At 48.2% G+C, this 22,280-nt stretch overlaps 1 long non-coding RNA gene and 1 pseudogene across 1 annotated transcript in view; one reads left to right on the forward strand and one right to left on the reverse strand.

The window, feature by feature from the left end:
- Positions 1–4,871: 4,871 nt before the first annotated feature.
- Positions 4,872–22,280, forward strand: part of LOC146170986 (uncharacterized) — a 58,505-nt gene continuing 41,096 nt past the window's right edge. The window contains exons 1-2 of the long non-coding RNA XR_014702993.1: positions 4,872–5,112; positions 5,251–5,427. This is a non-coding gene — a long non-coding RNA (uncharacterized LOC146170986). The remainder of the gene's footprint in view (positions 5,113–5,250; positions 5,428–22,280) is intronic.
- Positions 13,369–17,996, reverse strand: LOC146170987 (kinesin-like protein KLP2 pseudogene; annotated as a pseudogene).

Raw genomic sequence — 22,280 nt, forward strand, 5'->3', positions numbered from 1 at the left:
AGCGGCCGGCGGCCTGTCAATGTGTAGGGTGTTATAACACACCAAGGGCCGCTCGTTCGGATAGACGGAGTCCTGACATCATCAACCTATGCGGATATACTTGAAAGAAACTTAATTCCTTTCATCTGGGATGGCCCGTTTCCTCGTGGATGTTTCATTTTTCAGCATGACAGGACAGGGGAGAAAACCTGGGCCAGGGGGCGCTGCGCCGCTCTGTGCGTCAGCGCCCTCCATGGAGACCCCGTCAAAATCTACGCGCAGCCCGGCCGCGTCGTCTGCTAGCCGCCGCAAAGAAAAGCATGTTGTCGTCTGCTCCGCGCTGCTTTCTAGCACGTGTTTGCGCGCGCGCGCTCGGTTGTTTCTCTCCTCCTCCGGCCGCATTGTGGCCACCGTCGCGCTCTAACAATGAGGGGGGAAGAAGAAGGAAAGAAAAGAACTAGAAGGAAAATAATGACGGCGCACTTTTTTCGCGAAGCTTGTGTGGAAACGGTAACGGGATGGTTGTGGGCCTTTCTTTTTTTCTTTTTTTTTTGGGGGGGGGGGGGGGAGGGGGGGGATATCTTGTACCGTTCGTGTGTCGTACTTCTCTAACTGGCGGTGCTGAAGCAGCCATCGTGGAACCGGGTCGGCCTCAAGAAACAGATATTCGTCATTAATGCGATCACTTTACGTCAATCATCCTATCCTCATACGCGATCCTGCTTCGGGAGCTCAAAACTGCGCGTTCGCTATAGGAGATAACTGAACTAGGAATTGCGCAGCGTAACAGTGGAATTAAGAAGACAAAGATTTCCGTGGAGAGATGTCCCCGTCTGCATGGAAAGTAGTCAGACATTTCCTCGCTGTTCGTCTCGTGGAGAGGAAACTGCCGCAAAAATGGCATGCCTCGGCTTCTGGGGAATGACCCAGGTCGTTAAGAAACCCCTCATCGTTAACGGTAGCTAGGTCATTGATTTCGGATGGCAGCGCCGCAGCAGTGAACTTCCCCTGGCCGGTGTCGGCAGGAACCAAAGGGTAAGGCGGCATGCTTTGTGCCTTTGTAGGGAACGCATCCTAAACGCGCCGAAAACAGGCCCCACGGCGCCGGCAGCACTGCCTAAAACGTTTGTCCCCAAAGAGCTGAATAGGCCCCTTTCAAGTGACCAGTCACAAAGGGAAAGGAAGGAGCACTCGAAGGCTGGACCCTTCATTCTGTGAACATGGACAGAGGCATCAAGAGGTGCCGCTTCAAGTCCTTCAAGATACCTGTCGTTTGCCTCCCGCCTTCAAGCAGCGAATTCGCGTTCATATTTTTTTATGTATGTCTGAGCCTGCCAACAAGCGCTCTTTGAAAACAATGTCCGGCGATCAATTAATCATAATTTCTTGCTTTCAAAAGCACCGATAAAAAACATGCCTCCAGCCAGCCTCTATGTCAGCCGGGGCACAGAAAAAAGCAAAATTAAGAAATCCCACTGGCAAAGAGCGCCGGCTTTGCGCGCGAGAACGCGCCACCAACCCCCCTCGTCCTCACTCTCCTTCTCCCGCTCCGCGTGCACGCGCGGCTGAACGTAGCACGCGCTCCCGAGCGAGCGGGCTGCGCAGACTCCGCAGACAGCCACGCGCAGCGCGGGCGCGGATGCGCGTAGGTTTTGTAGTTCCTCTCCGCTCCGCTGGAAACCGAGCGCTGGCGTCGCGGAGCAAACTCCAGCTTTGGTTCCCTGTAATTACTTTCAACGTATATGCGCTCAAAAGAGCTAAAAGTTTTTTATGACAGTTTGTAAATGGATGACTTATCTCAGTGCACTGAAATGGAAGACTAAATGTCTTTTTTTAATAGTATTCTGCGGTGAGGCTTAAATGCTGTTGGCGGGCTACCGATGCTTTACGTGGCTTAACTTGCGATTGTTGTCACTTAACTTTCGTTTTCTACTTTTACCCACTTACAACGTTTATATGTTGCTGATCATTAAAAAAATGCCATTATCATTTTTTGTTCATTTATTAAATTTCATTACCCGAGGCTGTTATTTTTGCCAAACGCCTTGCTTTCTTTCGATATGCTTACAAATAATTGCATTAGCTTTCATTTATTGCATCCGTTCTTTTGTTCGCGCTGCCCGAAAAGGATTCCAAGCTTCATGATTTGAAAACTTTTTTTTTTTTTTAAGGATAGTGCGACAGAAGCTTGAGGAGCTCTGCATTCAAGAATTTACATGGCCTCCAAAAGGGGCCATGTAAATGTGTGGGCCCTAGCAAAAAAATCCGATAGAAAACTAATAGCCTATCAGATTATTGATATTGGTTTTATAGGTCTGCCAGAGTATTGGTCTTATGGGTATCCTAGCCGATTGGTTTTACAGGTCTACTGGAGTATTGGTTTTATAGGTCAATTGTTTACTGGTCGTATAGGCTATGGTTTTATCGGTCCTATGGCATCTGATAAACTGATAGGTCTGTAATGCTAGTACACCCATAGCTGTCAATAATCTGATAGACCTACAAAACCAGTAGGCTTCCTATTGGTTTTGTAGGCCCTATGGAATATTGGTCTCATCGAGTAGCTGCGGGTGTTTTACCTCTCCGAACACCTGAAAGGAGAGGGCAGCTATGTTCCATTTTCTAGGGATGAGTTACGCAGCAGGTGCATGTATACACATTTTAATCCACAATGACAGCGGCAACGCATACTGGCACATAATCCAAACATTGACTGCATCCAGGTAGCCCTCGATTCCAAGATTGCGGATTTCGGCCCGATGATGTAGTCTCTCGAATGCTAAGGCACCTGAAAGAAATAAAAAATTGCGTTACAGCTTGAAAAATAAGCGATTTCAAGAACGCGACACCACCATGACTTCAAAAACATCGGTCCACACATATACCGGCAACCGCGATTGCGCGCGTATTCATGCGGAGGCAGTTAGGAGAGGCGCCGCCATCACTGAACGCCGAGGTAGCTGCTGAACCAACATTCCGCCTTGCGCCTCACCACAGGTTCTGCCACTTAAACACAGTGCGCACGATATTCGAAAACAGATTAACGCTAAAAAGTTTCATCAATACTTTCAAGAAATCGTGCCGACAACTTTAAAACTCGACGCTGCGTTATATCACACCGCGCGATTCAAATTCCTTTGTTGGCGTGCAGGCAACGGCATTCTGCAACGCAAAGCCACATCATACACTGACAAAGTATAAACGTCAGCCCGAAGTTGCAAGTGATGCATACGCACCTGATCAAAAGCTGAACGTGCGCTGGAACGTTGATATCCTCTAGAAGCACCCCGAAAATCGGCGAAAACTTACACAGGGCACCGACCGAACTGCCGCCCGATCAGCGATCGCGCCAGCGCCAATGCCTCTACGGAGCTGCGCATGCGCGCCCAGAGGAGAGGTGGAAAGGAGGATGAGAGAGGCCAGCACGGGAACGCTTGCGCGGGAGTGGGAGTGAGAGAAAGAAAACCTACCTCTCCGCTGCGAAGCGCCGCGGCGCCGCCGGCATTGCGCTACCGCGTCGGCAGCTCAAGCCGTACTCGTCGCGTGCTCGTTGTCGACTCGTCTCGCTTCGGCGGCGGTTGCAGCGTTGCAGTTGCTTGGACGCGCGCCTCTCAATCCATTTCACCGTCCTGCTCTGCACATGTAGGTGATTGTGACTGAGCTGGGCCCCGACAGAACCGTACTATATCCGCGTGCTTTCCCATCTCTATTCAGTGATCCAGTAGCAACAGCGTCGCGCGTCCTGCGGCTCCAACCGTACGTAGTTTGTTGAGACCGCGCGCAGCGTTCTCAATTGTTATTGCGGCTAATATTGTACGTTACGGCAACACTCAATAAACGGGATGAATGCGTGAGTTTTGGGGATGTGTCCGAGATGGAAAAGGAAACAATGACAAAGACCTAAAATCTCCAACGTACTGATCCTGCATGCAAGACCCATAAACAAAGGCATACTGATGTATCAGACACATGAACCAATATGTAGTAGTCTACAAGACAAGCATGTATCAGCCTATAAGATGTATGGGCTTCTGCACTGGTCTGATACTTTTCTTATACAACCCACCGATAAACCTATGAAACCAATACTATTGCCTATAGGACAAATATGTACCAGTCTATAAGATTTATGAGTTTCTGAATAAGTCTCATAGAAATGCAGATAAAACACATAGAATACCTACAGAACCAATACCGATTCTTATAAAACCAATAACGCACCCTATTGGTCTTTTTTGCTAGGGGGGCCTCATGAAGCAGCAGCTGGCAAAACGGCAACTACACGGAGCGTCACCAGATCTGCTTTGGGAGGCTGTGCAAGAGGAATGGACGCGACTAAAAGACATGCCTGGTTTCGCAGCTGCCTCTATGCCTCACTACCCGCACGAACACGCAATGTCGTGGAGGCTGGTGGAGCGTTCGCCAGTCACTAATCTAGCCTTAGGAAAACTTCTTATTTGTTGCCAGTTATCAACTAATTTTAGACTTCTCTTTATTTCACGTGCTGTGGTAAAATTTAAAGAAATTTGTCAATAAAGAGAAAATTGTGGGTTCAAACTGCTGCATTCGTTTGTTGCCAAAAAGTAAGCTCATCTCTGGGATGCGGAGGTTCATGAATGATGCCATTGATCTTCGCTAGCGCTGAGAGCCATTGACAGTATATCGTCCAGCAAACGGCGGGCTTTGAGGGAAAGCGTCATTAAAGAAAATGCCGCTGCTCAAAACGTCAGCTGAAAAAATAAAGAAATGGAATCATGCGCACAAACGTTGGCGAGTGATTATACCGATAAGCAGCGCACAAGCTATCATTTAAAATGAAAGCTTTGGGATGTGCTGCTTTCTGTCGGCCACCCCCACTTTGGAAAGTGGAATATTCCTGGCACTCTCGCTATCTACGCATACGGCTACAATAGCGCGGCGTCTCGCAATTTTTCCGCTCCGGTCAGGAGTCAGTTGTGTCATTCTTTTTCCGTTGCAGCTGTACTTTCTAGAATAGAAGCCTTCTAGAACACTTTGTCCGTGGTCCGTGCTGCCTAGTGCTGATGAGACCGTAGGCCTAGCGATCTGTAGTCGAACGATCGTTCAAGGCATATGGTGCGAACTGGTGCAAGGTATCGTATCACGCTCTTTACAGTAAGTAATTTTAATCCATAAAATTATTTCATTATTATTTCATTTCAGTTTCTGTATTTCGCTTTATTCTCAAACAAAACGTAAGGTTGTGTTTTATTTTTGAGTGACGCATGCGGCATCTCCATTGCTGCTATTTAGGCAAGCGCAGTGCTACGCAACTGACTTAACTGCTGCCACTACCCCCTTGACTACTGTGCGTTCGGAAACCACCAAAGCGTCCAAAGTTGTGCTGAAGTTCAGTACCAAAATAGAAAGTCATGGCGCTGACCCAACGGGTTGTCTCATGGAGTGATGCCGCAGAAAACGCCCATTGTTGTAAGTATCGTCCGCAGACGCCTACAACGTATCATTTTTCGACGCTCTTGAGGAAAGAGCCCAAGCCTTGAATGAACTGCTGCATGTTGAAAAGCTCTGCCCTAACCGTGCCCTAACCATAGTCTGTATTCGAGGTCTTCATTTGTTAGTGGTTCGCAAACTTGTGAATTCGAAATCTGGAAGTATGAATTTGACAAGGGAAGAGACATATGCCCCTGTTTGGTCTCGAGCTACAAAGGCAGTCAACGCGAGGCTTACTGCTTGCCTACGTGTGCAGTCCTGCCTGTGATAAGTTTGCTCGCATCACTGCAGCTGATGTGTAACTTTGCAACCTAATCAAATAAATGCTTACAGTGTGAAAAGAGGCCGCAGGTACACGTTGTGTCACTACTGCCATGCGTGAACGCTTGATTGCATGTGAGTGCGGCCTTAATTTAACAGTGCAACGCTTTTATACCAGAAGTGGGAAAGCTGCTTGAAATCAAAAGTGCAAGTCAAAAGTTTCGTCTCTGGCGAATAGCCACATTAAAATGCTACTTCTGTATTCTCCCTTTTTTTTTTCTGCCATGTAAAACTACTGGTAGAAAAGTGAATTTTTTTTCCGAGTTTAATTGCTGTAGCTAACTGGCTAGCATGTATGTTCTCTAAATATAGCATCTACAGCCATTTACTTGCTTTGTTAAATTGTAGTATTGACATTTTATCTTCGAGTCTTCAATCTGAATGCAGCACATTTGTGCAGAGTAGCATCACATTCCAAGTATAAGGTATTGGTCATAAATGAAAGTTTTATTATGAGAGACAACAAAATATATATATATTTTTTTCTAATTTCAGGATATCGCAATAGTTCCCATGTTATGGGAAAATAAAAGAAGCATAATTTCTTATGGAAGACTTTTCAGTATTCTTTAGTTCTGGTCAAAATGGTTGTAGCCAAAAACCTGCTGTGCAGATTATGGTATTTATATTGTTATTGGAAGTATGCTATCGTGATATACCTAAGTGGTTGGTAGTTGTATGTGAATAGTGGTCAAGGAACTCCAAGGTCAATGTAGTACAACTGGTCGCGCAACTTGGAAGAAAACGCGTGCAGCTGCCTACTGCCAGCGGCATCAACTCGATGATGAGGGCTCCTGCGAACTGTGAGGCAAATTACTAGCGCACAGAAAATAAGATCTGCCAGAACTCCAAAGAACTAGAAAGTAAACATAATATTCGCGCTCAGGAATGAATGCAGTTTTTGTTTCTTGCGTAGGAAAAAACGTGTCACATTTTTAATAATATTTTAACTTGTTTCTAACGGCCTCTCTCGGCCACTTATTATCCGCTGCGTAGTTGCCCGAAGCTCAGATATGGCTCAGGCCGAAGCGTTTTTCATCCGCGGAATGGGTGCGTCGTCGGCCCCGGTTCAACGTTCATCGTTGCGTGCTGCGTACAGAGTGGGTTATCTGTAACAAACAGTCAGTATTTCATTCTGCTGGTTGTGGTAGAGCTTTACAGCAAGGCGAAGACTGTCTGTGCTCGATGAGAAACTGATTGCCGCTGCATGTGCGCATTTCCGGACGATGGGACAATGCTGCGTCACAGCTCGGCGGCTCGGCTCGGCCTCCCAGGCACGTCGCAAAAGTGGTGGCTTGTTTTACGGATACACGTCTGCATGAGCGGCGTATCGCTGCATGTTTTAATTTAACGGTGAAGGTGAGATTTTATTGCCCCCAAGACGCGTGCCGCATTGATCTAAGCCTTCCGTTCCGCTCCGTTTGCTGCGTGTTTTGCTCACTGCGTCGTATTACCGCACCAACGTTCGCTGAACGTGCTTTAGCTGTTATTACAGTGATGTTCCTATTGTCAATGGGATGCTTAGCATGTTAAATGCTTAAGTTGTAAATTTGTAACCTCACATTGACTCCTTTTAGTGGCAAATGAAGCGCGAGTAAAATATGGGAGTCATGATCCAGGGCGAGATTTATTGGAGCGAAGCTATATCTAGATATTTTCACTTCTCAAACGCATTAACTTCTAAATACTAGCAATCCCAATTCGAATTGCTTACCTAAGCTCTTACAGGTTGGCGTTCTAGCGCTAGCGTTAGTTATTCCGTTCGTTTGTTTTTGACGCTAATATGTACTTTGTTAGCAAGATCTTTCACCCTTTTATAATCTCACCGCGTCTCGTTTGGAGACCTACGCTCAGGAAATGTTGTTATCACGAGGATTTCATGAAGACCGTGACGAATGAGCGGTGGTCGCTCTCCTACACTTAAAGATTTCATTGTCGTGAAGCGTCTATGTAAGTAATCGTGAATTAATAAAGCCTGGCTTTCTATGCAGCACAGCTTCACTCGTTTATGCCCTTCGTGAAATGCCTCAAGCCATGTGGTTCTATCCATGTGCTTGCCGAATTCACTTGAAGGCCCTTGTTCACAAACGTGCCCGAAGAAATAAGCCCCAGAATGTGTTTACATGACGCGCGACGAAAGACTAGGCTAACGACGACGGAGGCAGAACGATGCTATGATAAGGTGGTTAAAGATGCCGTAACATTTCAGTTAACGTAAAACTTGACAGTAGAAATCCATGTCAAGTAAAGTTGACTGAACAGTTACGGTGTCCATTTTTCTGCCTTATCCGAGCATCGTTCTGCCTCCGTCGTTGTTGGCCTTGTTTTTCGTTCATAAGTAAAAAGACAAATTCCCCGCCAAAAGTACGTCCGTGTGACGTCACAAGCAACGTCACGTGTTTGTTGTGCCTCACAGTTCGCAGGGGGCGCTGGGAAACTAAAGCCTCGCTCAGAGTCGACACGCAGGCTTCTATGGGAGTTACGCTACCATTTGTTCTTCTACCATGGGAACTCTTTTTACCAAAATAAAACTTTCATAGTTAACACAACAAAGCGCAATGACAAAGTATGCAAGTCGAAGTAGCATTTGGCGAGCCTGTTAGTCAGAACAGAAAAACTAAGAAATATTTCCAAAATTCTGTATTCATGGTCAATTTGCAAAGCCTGGGGGGCGAATTACGGGACTCGCTCTAAAGTTATAGAGCGTGACATCAATTGACGACGCCGTGACGCCTCGGCGAGACGTCAACGCGTGACGAAAATCTGAATCAATCAATGATCGCCAGGGTACGGTTTATTCGCAAGTCAAGGAGCCGTTTGCTATCTTTTTTATAGATATAGCATGTGAATAAATTAACTAAAGCTTTATTTTTTCATGAAGCCGCATTTCAAGGTCAACGTCATCAAAGAAATCATGAAGCAGCTACAGTTTTGCAATTAAACGCTCTCGTGGGTACCTTCTTTTGCCGCGAGGGCGCGCTGGCAGAGGTAAACAAACCGTAAAAATGGCGCTTTTCAGTAAAACAGCTGATTCCACAGCTAGTGCCGGCTTTTGCGCATCATCTGAAGTCAAGGTACTGTGTGATGGTCCTAAATGCGCGGAGAAACATATCGAAAGCAGTGTAATCGGGGCTTTGTTTGTTTCTTTAAGAAACAAACAAAAGAAAGATCGACCGCGCAGCACAGGCAAAATAAACTTTTATGTCCGCACGAGCGTCTCACACACAAATGGTTCAGTTAGAACGCGCACGGGGAAAAGGAACGCGGTTGAGCATACACTACCAACCTCGCTCGTTTTTATTCGTTTTGCACTGTATGTCGCCTCCGCCTTTTGCTTTGGGCGAACTGGGGAGCCCAACCACCCTTCAGCGCCAACTTTGCAGCAGTTGAGTTCAGTCATTTGACGCACGCACTTGCTCACCGTCAGTGGGGTGGGCCGAGTTGACGCCCGCACTGTTGAGGCCGCTGTCGACGCTCGCTTCGCCCTGTTGCTCACCGTAGAGAAAAAGTGTGCTTGTGGCAGGCAGCCGTCTGCCGTCGCTGACTGATTGAACCCATATTGCAGGGTCCAATCCAAAAGTCTCCTCCTTCGACATCGTACAGGTCGCTTTAAAATGAACGGTTCCTCGTGTTTGGTTCCTGTTCTTTCTCTTCGTCGCAGCCTACAACACACCTCTCGCACTTCGTCTTCTAGCTCCGAATGGCACGGGCTGCAGACACGATATTTTCGCGCGTTCTTTCTTTGAAATGGTATGACATATGCGCAAGACATTAGTAATCTTCGACTCCGACGGCGCAGGTGATAATTAACCTCGTCTAATTGATTTAAGGGAACTATTTTCAGTTGATTGATGCCAGTTGGTTCCCTGATGAATTCCTACTGGCTCCAACTGGAACTGCAATTGTTTTCTTTTACCACATTTGTGTTTCACTCCGTAAGTCATCATGGGCAGGGTTGAAATCGCGCGATGGTTAGATAGCATCCTCGAGGCGCTGCAGATGAAGTTATGTGATGTTAGGAAGATAGCGAGAGGCCGGAAAGCGTGGCGTGATATGGTCCATACGGTCACGAAGAGTCGGACACGACTGAACTGAACTATCAAAACACCCGATGTATTCGGACTAAGGAATCTGAATTCTTTTCTAGCGTTTTGGCCTGTTGTTACACCGCTGTTGTAGTTACCTAAACCTGGCTGTCAAGCGATATCCCTTCCAGTGATTTCTTTCCTAATAATTACTCTGTTTTTAGAAGCGACCGCCCTGAAACAGGACCAAAACAAAGAGGAGGGGGAGTGCTCATTGCTATTGACAGTTCTTTGCAGTGTGGTCGACGGTCAGATCTGGAAACTTCAAGAATGTGTGTGGCTTGAGCTCACTTTAAATCGACATGAAAATCTTCTACTTGCAGCTTTCTACATTCCTCCGAGTCTTCCTCCTCCAGCCTATGATGATGTTCTGCTCTGAATCGAACATGTTATAACTCGTCATAGCAAACACAAACTTCTCATTTTAGGCAATTTTAATACTGCAGGTATCAAATGGAACTCATTTACTTCTTCTCACAATAATCATTACATATTAAGCAAGTGTAACACTCTACTTGATTTTATAGCCTTTAACTCTTTGCAGCAGCACAATTTCCTTGAAAACTGCTGTGGTAATATTCTTGACATCAGTCTATCGAATTTTGAAAGTGTTCGAGTCTAGAGTTCCGACATACAGCTAACTCGCTGTGACAAATTTCACCCTCCACTTCTTGTGACTACTTTTGTTCCTGCCTCACCCTCTACTAATTCAGATCGGACGGGGAATTAATTCGCCCCGTTTCGCGTATGCACGTGGTGACTATGTCGGTCTCTTCAATTTCTTCTCTTTTGTCGACTGGTCCCTTTTAAATGACATTAGTGATGCCGACGGACAAGTCAGTCGCTTCACTGAAATAGTTCTTAATGGTATGCATCAGTACATACCTCTGCATACTCCTACTCGTAGGAAGTTTCCTTTCTGGTTTTCCAGAGAACTGAGAACTGGCGTTAAAACTTAAGGAACGGGCTCATCGTAAAGCAAAACGCCCCGGGTTTGACAATTGGGCAGATGAGTTTCGCCGCTTGCGTTCTCTTTCCAAACGCAAGCGGGTCTTTAGAGAGGAGTGGCACAAATCGTCCTAGTAAGTTTTGGCGGTACGCTCGCAAGCGTTCTATTAAATCGGATTCCAGCATCAACTTAGTTGACTCTCAGGGGTCGGAAATTCGGGATGTTGCCGACACTTTTCGCGAACATTTTCCTCCGTATACAAACCTCCACACTGCGATTCCGTATGCCTCCCATCTGGTGCACCATCTAATTCCTTTCTCTTTGACGGGAAGATAATAACTGCGAGTCTTAAGCGTCTGAGACCATCTTTGTCTCCTGGACCTGATGGCATTCCAGCCTCCATAATAAAAGCCTTCAGTTGTATCTTTGTATACCAGTACTGACTGCTATATTTAATAACCGTTTGAAAAATGCTGCCTTTCCTCGCGTGTGGGAAATAGCACGCGTGTTTCCTGTCTTCAAGTCAGGAAACAAATCTCCTGTTTCTAATTATCGTCCGATTTCTCTTCTATGTGCAACCTCTAAGCTTTTCGGATTAGCTTTGCACAATGTGCTTTCCTTCCATCTCAAACATGTCATCATAACGAATCAACATGGCTTCATGTCGGGTCGCTCTACTTCAACCAACCTAGTCACGTTTATGACATATGGCTCTGCAGCAGTCCTTCAGAGAGGGCAGGTTGACACTGTGTACTGTGAGTTGAGCAAAGCTTTCAACGTTGTTACTCACTCATTACTACTTGAAAAGCTTCTACTCTCTGGTGTCGAAGTCTCACTCGTAGCCCTCATACGTAGCTATCTCGTTGATCGCTCCTGCTTTGTCAGTGTCAATGGACAGACTTCCTTCGTTTATCCTGCAACCAGCGGAGTTCCTCAAGGTTCTGTATTAGGCCCGCTTCTCTTCTCCGTTTCTATTAATGACGTTTCCTCCGTCATCAAGAACTCCCCGTTTCTTCTTTATGCTGATGATATAAAAATATTCAAGGTGATACATTCTTTTCAAGATTGCTTGTTGTTGCAATCAGACATATCTGCTTTTCCTGATTGGTGTGCGAAGAATCGACTTACCCTCAATTCTTCCAATACTAGGGTTGTCTCATTTACTCGTAAAAGGCACAGCTTTCTCTACCATTATTCTGTGAATTCTGTGCTGTTGGATAGGGTTAATGAAATTAATGGCCTTGGTGTACTTTTTGACCGCACCCTCCAGCTTCTCCTCTCATACTAAACGCATTGGTCAGCGGGTTATGCAGACACACGGATTCGTCTGCAGACTTTCGAGAGAGTTCCGTACTCCACTTTCATTCCTAAAGCTGTACCTGTCCATATGCTTGCCGCTTTTGGAGTACGCGTCGGTTGTTTGGAGTGACACCTGTAAATCGAACTGGAACAAGGTTGACAGAGTACGGCAAAAAAATTTACGGATATTTCGATATCGCTTTCCTTGCTCAATTTCCTCCTCTCGCTCCACCAAGAGTACCCCACTGAATCTTCCTTCTCTTAACTGCCGTCGTGTCAGAGTAGATTTACTTTTTATTTACATGCTCCTTCAAGGCCACATTATGTGCTCTCAGCTCTTAGAGTACATCCTTCTGCGCGTTCCGCAAAAGAACATGAGGAAATTTACACTGTTTCAAGTTATCTGCGTTTCGTCATTACCATTCCACTCTCGACAGAATGCAGATGTGAAGGAGGAGCACGGTACTCAAAAAGAAGAAAGCTATAAAGCAAATCAGCCGGTAGAAAAGGAAAAGAAAACGAAGAAAAGACACAAACATAAAACGAAATTCGAAAGGTATACTCGAGATCGGCCGGGATCTGCAGTTTCTTTTTCCTTTGTATCGCCAGAGACAGTTTGATCACATCGCCGGCGCTATCTCCGCTGCCCAATTCAATAGACGGCTAATCTCGTTAGCATGATACCTCCAACCTCCTCGCGACGATACCGCACCCCGGACTTGTCTTCGTTCTCGCCCGCGCTCATAAAACAATTATTCGGGCACACTCCTCATTCGATTACGGCTCCTCTGTGTGCCTGGCGCGTCGACCGGTCCGGCAGAAACGAAAAAAAAAAAGGAAAGAAAGGAAACAGGCTGCAAGCTACGTAAAGCAAAGCGCGGAAGGCCGCAAAAACGGACGCCGCGAAAAATGAAATCGGCAGCAGGATAATGCGGAAACCAAGAACACCGCACTGGCCTTGTGTACTTTCTTTTGGCGCGCGCACCGCGCTCTCGTTAGTCCATCCAGAGCTGACCGGGTCCCGGCCAGGGGAGTTGGGGGTGCGCAGCCGCACTTTTGGCGTGACCTCCCGAAAAATCCCGACGGAGGAGGGAACAGGCCGAGGAGGGGTGTGGGAGGAGGCGAAGTACTCCCGCACCGGAGCTGTGTGGGCCTCGGGTAGCGGGCGCAGTGCAGAGCAGGAAACGTTCTAACCATAGTAAAACGAGACGCTTTCCAAAGCTAGAACGGAGCAAGAAAAAAGTCTCGACTCGCCCCGATGCCTTGTCAAAGGTCGCGCATGCGGCAGCGGGTGTGCGCGCCCCGTCCTCGCTTTTGCTGCTGCTGCCGTTGCCACTGGCCCGCCCCATTCATCCGCATCGCGGCGGGTAAGGTGCCGCCGCTGCCAGAGGACTGTGGGGAGGGCGAGGGGATCGGAATATAAAGTCTGCCCAACGAACAGCGCATATGGCCGTGACATCCGTCGTCCCCAAGTCCGACCACGCGCAGTGCACGGCGGCCCGCAAAAGGGGCGCACGTCACATCACCCCAACCACCATTCCTCCGCCTCCTCCGGCAACTGTGCGCGCGTGCGTCGGATGGGCAGCGAAACGAACGCTCAGAGCGGCCGCCAAAAATCGGAGCTAATTCATGCAAATGGGATATCGTGCAGTCGATGCGCTCATGCGAGCTGACGTTCTATCGGAGTCGCGAAAGGAACCAAAAGTCCACGCGCCATTAGAAGTTGACGCGATTGCGCGAGGACTAACAGGGACGATCGGCCATGCTTCCGAGAAAGCTCCACAGTGCCAGGCGACATCTGCTGCGCAGTGTCGATTCTGCACCGTAGTTATTTCAGTGCGAGACGTAAAAGAGTGCACTTTAAAGAACGAAGCAGTCCAAACCGCCACGAATTCTGAAGACTTAAGCCGCTTTCTTTAGGGAAAGACGGGCGCTGCGCCTCTGCCTAGGGCTTCCACAGTCAGTCTCTACCACTGTTCTGTACTTGGAGGCCCGCATCCCGGACCTTAACTCCCGTTTCCACCTTCTAACTGTCAGATCATTTTTGCGATCATTTGAGACTACTCCCGGTGTGGCTATACCTATTTTTGTGTCAAACCCCGCACTCTTTCTCACTCACCAGTGGCCAAGGGTCTGCAAGCCCCAAGTTGTTTATACGCACAGCATTTCAACAAACATTGGTGTGGACCTTGCTTCTATATGTCCTATTGGTTGCTCAACGTCCTTTGTGGATATAAATTATGATTCTATATTTCCATCTAATGTGAAGCACTTGCCCTCAAGTCTAATATCCAGTCTCCTATGTGAACACCTTGAAAAGTTCCCTGATCACACTGTAATTGCCACTGATGCGTCTGTGATTGCGCACAAAGCTGCGATTGGAATTTTTTCGGAGTCTCTTTCCTGGAGTTTTTCGGTGCGTGTCCCGGATTACACACCGATATTTCTAGCAGAGTATATGGCAATGGGCTAGCGCTACTAAAAGTTCCCTGCAGTCAATCAAAAATAATTTTTCTATCAGACTCTCTTTCTGCTTTGTTGTCGCTGGAGTCAGCACGGGATGCTCTGTTGAGCCGCTCACTAAAGTATTTCATACCGGGGTGGGTGAAAGAAATACGCTTCATCTGGGTCCTCGGACACAGCAGTATTTTCCACAACGAAGCGGCAGATTTCCTGGCTAAATCAGCTCTTGAGGCACCTGTTCCATGTACCATCCCTAATATCATCATTTTTAAAATCTCCCGTTTCCAGCGATATCAATACCTAGCCGCTACATGCAATGAATCTTTGCTATCTACAGCCGAATACCAGCACCTCATATACTCATGGAAAGTTCGAGCATGTAAATCACGGCAGTGTGAGGTTACGATGACTCTCCTGAGATGCAGGATTCCTCGCTTAAATCTTTATTTATGTAGATGCGGGATCAGCCCCACAAACCTTTGTGAGGCTAGCGGTGAAATTGAAAATATTGATCACTTCCTTCTCGCTTGCCGAAGGTTTTCACATCAGAAGAGGGTGCATTTAGAAACTCCAATTGCACGCTTGGGATTTACGTTATCGGTCCCGCTTCTACTCTCCTTCGGTGCGAGTGCGAAAGGATTTGCGTTGCCTCAAATTTGTCAGTACTTACATAACTACATCACACCGACAGATTCCCTTGCTAATTGCATTCCAAATTTACAAAACTCCAAATTTTTGCTTCATATTTTTTCATTCAATAACTTTTGTGATCTTAAATCTTTTGTTTTTGTTTAGTTGTCAATTATTTTATTACACTAATTCAAATTGTGTAGGACATTTGGCAGTCCACACTGAACCCTGGCCAATCCCCCTTCGTGGGTATGTGCCAAATATCAAGGAAGAAGAAGAAGAAGAAGAAGAATGCAGACAGTTATAGGAGCAGAAACGAATATTATCCACATTTCATGCAAAGCTGGGAATCACAGGGTTAAATTCACCTATACAATAAATAATCACCTTGCTAGACGAATTAGGTAACATGGACAAGGACACTAAAAAGACAAAACCTTAGAGTCGTATGTGGCCACGAGCGGGCCGAGAGGATTGCCGTGGCCCATGGGCTTATGGACTGACGTGTATTTGTTTCTTTCTGAGACCGCTTCATCAGCACCAAACCGCAAGACCAGCGCCAGCTGTTCTGGCGGGCCTGCAGGATTGAGGCGGCACATGGAGCCCTGGACTGAGGGCTCCACTCAGGAAGAAAAGGAAGTTTACATAATGTTTTTCCTCCTCCTCCTCCACGAATGAGATAGCGGCCTATCTTCTCTGCCCTACAACTCTTGCCGCCTGACTCGCACGCAGCACGCAGCTGTTTAAAGTTGTCAAGGAAAGAAAAAGACCAAAACGAAACTGGGCAAAATTTGAAACCAGGGAACATTCGAGCACACGATAGCGTCCGAAACATGCTAGGCTGCGGAGCCTCGACTGTGGACTACCGCAATGGGTGGACATGTTGGCTGCAGTACCTTCATCAGCAAGTTCCCTGGCTTTAGGAGTGTATGCCACAACAGCAGTTCCTGTAATCGGCTGCAGAGTGTGGCAAATGATCCTCCAACGCCTCTAAGGAATGACGCCGAGTGGCGACTTTTTCAATGCAGTTTAATAGGCAGGACAGGCACAGATACGTGGATTCGATGAAAAAGATTATACAGTGCAATAATTACTGAAATGTGAGTTAGTCTCAACCTGGAAGAAGCGGTCCTTTCAGCTCTCCACGAATCCAGACTGTCTTTCCTTGTTGGTCTGACCGATGACAGATGTTCGGTGAAGCTTATGATACAGCAAGTCAATGTCGATCGTCTCACACAAGCTCCTCAGCAGCTGCAGTGAGTGCAGCTTCCGGACGCAAACAAGGGCAGTCTGCTGTCTCTCTCAATCGACGTCTTAGACAGCACCTGCTCAGTTGCATCCAAGCTCATCTTCATTTCCCGTATTGTGGCAGGAGCTGTATAGTCGTTTCTGAAACTGTCTGCTTTTATTTTTAATAACACAGCTGATTAACTGCTGATAGCTTTTCTATCGGAGACTCAGTCTGAGCTTCCTTCTCCAGAATCTTCTGTGACTGGCCGTTCGATCTGCATTCTATGTTCCTGTATAGTTCTCCTGGTCCACAAGGATCCCATTCTTGTCACTGGTTGCTGCGACGTCCCTCCGCATCCTCTTATATACTCTCTGTACTCCTTAATAAGATCTTTCTTGGTAAATTTTTGGTTTACCTCTGGCTGCTTGGTTATTTTCTTGGCCCGGCGGGTGTAGTCCAAGGTGCTCGAGGTCTCCTCAAGGTTCGACATGTCTGGTGAGATTGTCGCAGCGATGGAAGTCATGGAGCGGCTGCCCAAGGAGCTCTGCAGCAGCCGCGTCACTTTGCTTTCTCTGTAAGGCACACATGCTGCATTGTCCACCAAAGCAGTTATGACACGGCCCAAAGTAAGAAGAGATTGGTCGCCGTTGCCTGCTTCACGGGCTCCTCGGCCAATAGCGCCAAAGCAGCCTATGTTCTCGATGTCCACAAGGTCAACCAGGTCGAGCTGTCCAGTTTTGGCCAGCTCATCGCCATCATCAGTCAATTCACGGATGCGGACAGTGACTGCAAAGACGGCGTGACTGCGTGACGAGGTTGCGTTGAGCAGAGTGGCCGCAGGTTGGCGCTTAGCTGCAGCTTTCTCAAGAATGAAGACCTCTTGACGGTTGCGCATGATTTCTTCGAGGGCCTGGATTATCACGAATTCCTTTCCAGCAGAGTCCTCGTAGATCTTGTGTATCGATGTGCCCTCGTGTGCACTCAGCAGATCAAACACCTCCTCGTTGTAGAACTCGAGGAAGGACACCTCGATAGTGGACTCGATGTCTTGTGCTTGGAGTTCTTCAAAGACCTGATGCATAGTGCGGGGAATAATCCCGGCTAGCTGGTCATTAACCCAGCCCAGATGCGCATTTGATCGTTGACTCTTTGTGAAGGTGTAGCCAGTGCACATTTGGCCATACGCGAACACAGTGCAGTTGTAGCCCATCATGACCTGGGCTATGGTGGGCCCCATGACCGCCCGGTACACGTCGATCTGCTTTGCTTCGGGTCCAAACATCTTGTCAAAAGTGGATGACTTGCAGAGAGAACGCTCCGGAATGACGCGGTCATTTACAAGGATCTCTTTCTTGTCCGCGACAACCTCGACTGCCCTTGTGTAGCCGCTCTTCTTCAGTGTGTTCAGGGGCCGCCACCGTACAAAAGCTTGAATGTGCTGGTTCCGGAGCTTCTTCGTAGCCCTGGCGCTCATCAGAGGAGGCGGAAACGCAGGAACACCAACATGCACCGCCGCTGACGCATTCCTCTTCTTCTTCTTTGACTTCTTCTTCCTTGGCAAATGGCACATATACCCACGAGGGGGATTAGCTAGGGTTGTGTGTGGAGAGCCGAATGCACTGCATATACTGGATTACTGTAACAAATCAATTATCAGCTAAAGAAAAAATAGATTCAAGATCGTAGAATTGAATAAAAGGAAAAGAAAAAAGACAGCGAAGTTTGTAAATTAGCACTAACGTTGGAATCTGACCTCTTCTCTCCTCAAGCACATACCCACAGGAACGGATTGGTCGGGGTTTTGTGCAGGCACAAGAAATGTTTACTTGATCCGAAGTTAGGCTGTATTATATAAAAGTATAAATTAGGAATAAGTTCTTGCAAAAAAACGTTTCGAAAAAAGAAAAAAATATCTGACTGTCTGCCTGACTCGCACCACGCAGCTGTTTAAAGTTATCGAGTAAAGAAAGACAAAAAGAACCCGGGGATCATCCGAGCACGCTATAGCGCGATTGTTGAGCGGTAGCCGACGAAGCCCGAGAGCTGCTAACAAACACAGTCTTTATTAGAGCCCGGCGTAAGCCTAACGGCGCAGCACGAGCCGTGCCAAAGCTCCTGGTTGGTTTGTGGGGTTTCACGTTCCAAGCAACTCCGGCTATGAGAGACGCCGTAGTGGAGGGCTCCGGTAATTTAGACCACCTGGGGTTCTTTAACGTGAACTGCCATCGCACAGCACACGGGCGCCTTGCTGTTCGCCTCCATCGAAAAGCGGCCGCCGATTCCGGGATTCGAGCCCGCGTCCTTGGGAACAGTAGTCGAGCGCTGTAACCACTGCGCCACCCCGGCGGGGTGCCGAAGGTCCTGCTAGCTTCCGCGAGCGCACAGCAGCGCCTCCCAGGCTATCCAAGACTAGCCACTGCAAGTGGCTACTGCCTATTGCATCTCCCCTGACAGAGAAGCACTCTCTTGGGCGGAGAGCCTATACCCCAGACCACCACCTACAGGTACCTCGGCATTAACGTCAGTGCCCAAGGAGACGTATATGCAGCACACGAAGAACACGTGCGACTTTCCTCCCAGCGAGCGTGCTGTATTTTGTGCAAACGGTGCCTGTGGGGATGCAGCCGATTCGTAATAGTTCGCGAATTGTGGAAGGCTGTGCACGTTCCGGCCCTGACATTCGCGAATGCTGTGGTGTGCATATCGGCCTCTACGCTTGCTTGGCTGGAGCGCGGACAACACGAAGTTGGCCGAGTAGCCCTGGGGTGTCACGGGCGAGTTGCCATTGAGGCAATCCAGGGTGGCCTCGGCTGGTCGTCGTTCGAAGCTAGAGAGGCAAGCAGCAAAATTGCATTCTAGGAACGGCTCCGCATATAACCCGACTCACGATGGACACGACGAGTGTATCGGTACCTCTACTTTAAGGGGACCAGAACGCGACGGTGCTCCCGGGTACAGCGGTTGCGCTGCAAGTACAGTCTCTTTGAAAATTCCACCCAAGAGAACGAGCTAACTGAACGCAAGAGCGGACGCGCGGTGCGGACCCGGCTGCAAGCAGCAGAGACCGGCCGCTGGCAATCCGCTATGGAGACCAAATCAACGCTCCAGATGTACCGCACGCACAAGCACCAGAACTCCTGTACGACAACAGCGGGGGTAGTGCCCTTCTTTTCGAGGCGCGCGCCGGAGCTCTGCGCACACTCGTGTACCGCCGGCGCTTCGATGATTCCGCCGAGGCACAAGCCGCCACCTGCAGAGCTTGCGGGAGACATGAGGAGCTCCTAAAACACCTGGTGCTCCACTGCGAGTCGGGTTGTCTCCTGCAGATGGCGCCACCCTTTTGTGCGCATTGGGCTTCAAGGCGGGCGACAAAAGCGACAAAACGAACGCTGTCGCAAGTCGAAGTGTTTCCACGACGAAGGCTAGGCTAGAAAAGTGGTGGCAAATAACTCGGCGATGACCGCCAAACGACTGAACATCGCACTCAGTGACTGCCACAGCACAGTGTGTGTGTGTGTGTGTGTGTGTGTGTGTGTGTGTGTGTGTGTGTGTGTGTGTGTGTGTGTGTGTGTGTGTGTGTGTGTGTGTGTGTGTGTGTGTGTGTGTGTGTGTGTGTGGCGACAATGTGTATGCGTGTTGTGAATGTTTTGTTGTTTTTATTATTATTATTTTTTTACATTTTTTTTTTGGTCTGATCCGGGGGACCCCGTTGATCTCCCGATACGAAGGGAATGACCTCAGACTCATCATCATCACCAGCTTTTCGACTCTCTTCTGCGAAAATTGTGCACGCCACAGAGAGCAGTTTTTTCTCGATTTCGGGTCTCGAGTCTTTGTATTAACTCTATGCCTGAACTTGCAGAGAGCCGGCTCCGTGAACTGCGCATGCGCGCCCAGAACCAAAGTGGAAAGGATGCAATGATTCTCTCGACGGATGTGACTTCAAATAACTTTTAGTATTTGCTTTTTTCTGGAAATAAGCCGCAAACCCAGATGCCAATTACCCCGTTTCACATAGAAGCGTTTAGGGGTAGCTCGGCTGGAAACGCTGATTGGGGGACACGCCGCGGCCTGGCGTGACGTTTTTTGCGTCGGGCTCGATGCTTAACCGGACGTGACGTAGTCAAAAATTGGGTTTGCTTGTTTTTTTTTCGTCCCTAGACGCTCTAGGGAATCGTTAGGTGCCCCCCGCTCTGGCAACGCGCGCGATTTCGGCATTCCGGCATTCGGTTTGTGGATCTCGCTGCTGCATCTGCATGGCACCGGCGCGTTCGGTCACCGAGGTGCTCGACGATGGCGGGCCTGCACGTTTACGTGAATGCGCTTTCGGCACGCCGATCCGTGCTGTACGTTGGGCGGAATGACGTTGATAATGGCGACGACCTGCGGGAGATCGCAAACACCGTCAAGGTAAGTATAAATTGCGCAAAATTGTCTCGCATTTTGCTTATTTATAAGTGCTGTGTCGCTTGTCTCTCCCCACGTGCTTCCAGGACCTCGTGCAGCAGCAGCTCGTGGCATGGACGCTCCTCGCGTTCAAAAAAGAAAAAAAATCGGCCACGGCTATGGAGACCTCCACGAAAACATCCGCCGTCGGCAACTAACCGCTGCCTGACTGCTATGCGGAGGCGCACGTCTGCCGTGCGCATTCTCAACCCTGATTGAGGTACAAGAACGCAGATTTCTTTGTCGAAGGTTTTGTAATATGTTGCGCATTCATCAAATCGCTATGTTCATAATGCAACTTTTTCTACTCATTTACAGCGCCGTTTCCTGTATGCTGCGAAGAGGCCAAGGATTTTCTTTGTACGCAGCAGCCCATGTCAGGGATCGCGGCATCGATCAGCTCTCCAAGATCATCGCCGCAACCCTCGTAAATGTCTACAGTAGAAGCATCGCTACAGCATCCAGGGCAGCATATAACTAGGCACTGTGTACGACGTAGTGCACCACTGTTTATGGTGCACGGCAAAGGGCCGACAAGTGCAGGGCGTTGTGTTCGCCACGCCGTCACGTCGCTGCGCATCCAAACGGCCCTTTTCAGGGCCGCCCCAATGTTTCCTGGCAGACCGCAGACCTGCACCTCCCGTACTCCTCTTCCCTCTCGACGTTGCACGTGGCTTCGTATCAATCGCCGCGACTACCAAAATAACTTGCGCGCTAGGCCTCTTTACCAGGCTATACGTACATACACGCATGCATAATCGTGTCAAATTTGTTTTAATAAAGTGCTACAGTGCTTATTACCTGCTTCCCTCACGCATTCTTCCGAGACTTCGTGCAGCAGCTGCAGAACACGTGGCAAGCGTCACTCTGCTGCCGCGACGAACGCTAAGCCCATACAACAGGGTTAACAGCTAGAGTATTCTCAGTGTGGTGCGGCTTTGTTCAGCGATGTTAATGGAAGTATCGACATTTTATATAACAACTGCATAATCGTCTTGAATATTGCTTCATAAAGTACTGCACTGCTTAATTCTCACTTACCTTGTGCATTCCACAGATGCTGCAGCTAGCACGTGGCCAGCGTCGTTCTCTCCAGTGCTGCAGTGACGACAAACTATAGGCCTCGCGATAGGCTACAATATACACCGCGGCTTTGTGCCGCTGTGTATTTTTTTTTTATAAATGCATCACATTTCGAAGGTTATAGTCGCCATCCAAGGATCACTTAACTCGAGAGCACGGGAAAAGCCAGAAGTGTACGCACCTGGATTCGATGCAATGTACAACGCCGTTTTTCTTTTTTTTTTTAACGAAAGCATCCTACGCGCTAGGCGTCCTAGACAAGGTTCAAGTGCAGTGTGCCTTTGTATAGTAACCATGTATGGTGTGAGCGGTTGCCATGTTTTCA

This window comes from Amblyomma maculatum, unplaced genomic scaffold (genome assembly GCF_055883805.1).
Source record: "Amblyomma maculatum isolate TAMU_Amacu unplaced genomic scaffold, ASM5588380v1 scaffold_24, whole genome shotgun sequence".
Classification (NCBI taxonomy): Eukaryota; Metazoa; Arthropoda; class Arachnida; order Ixodida; family Ixodidae; genus Amblyomma; species Amblyomma maculatum.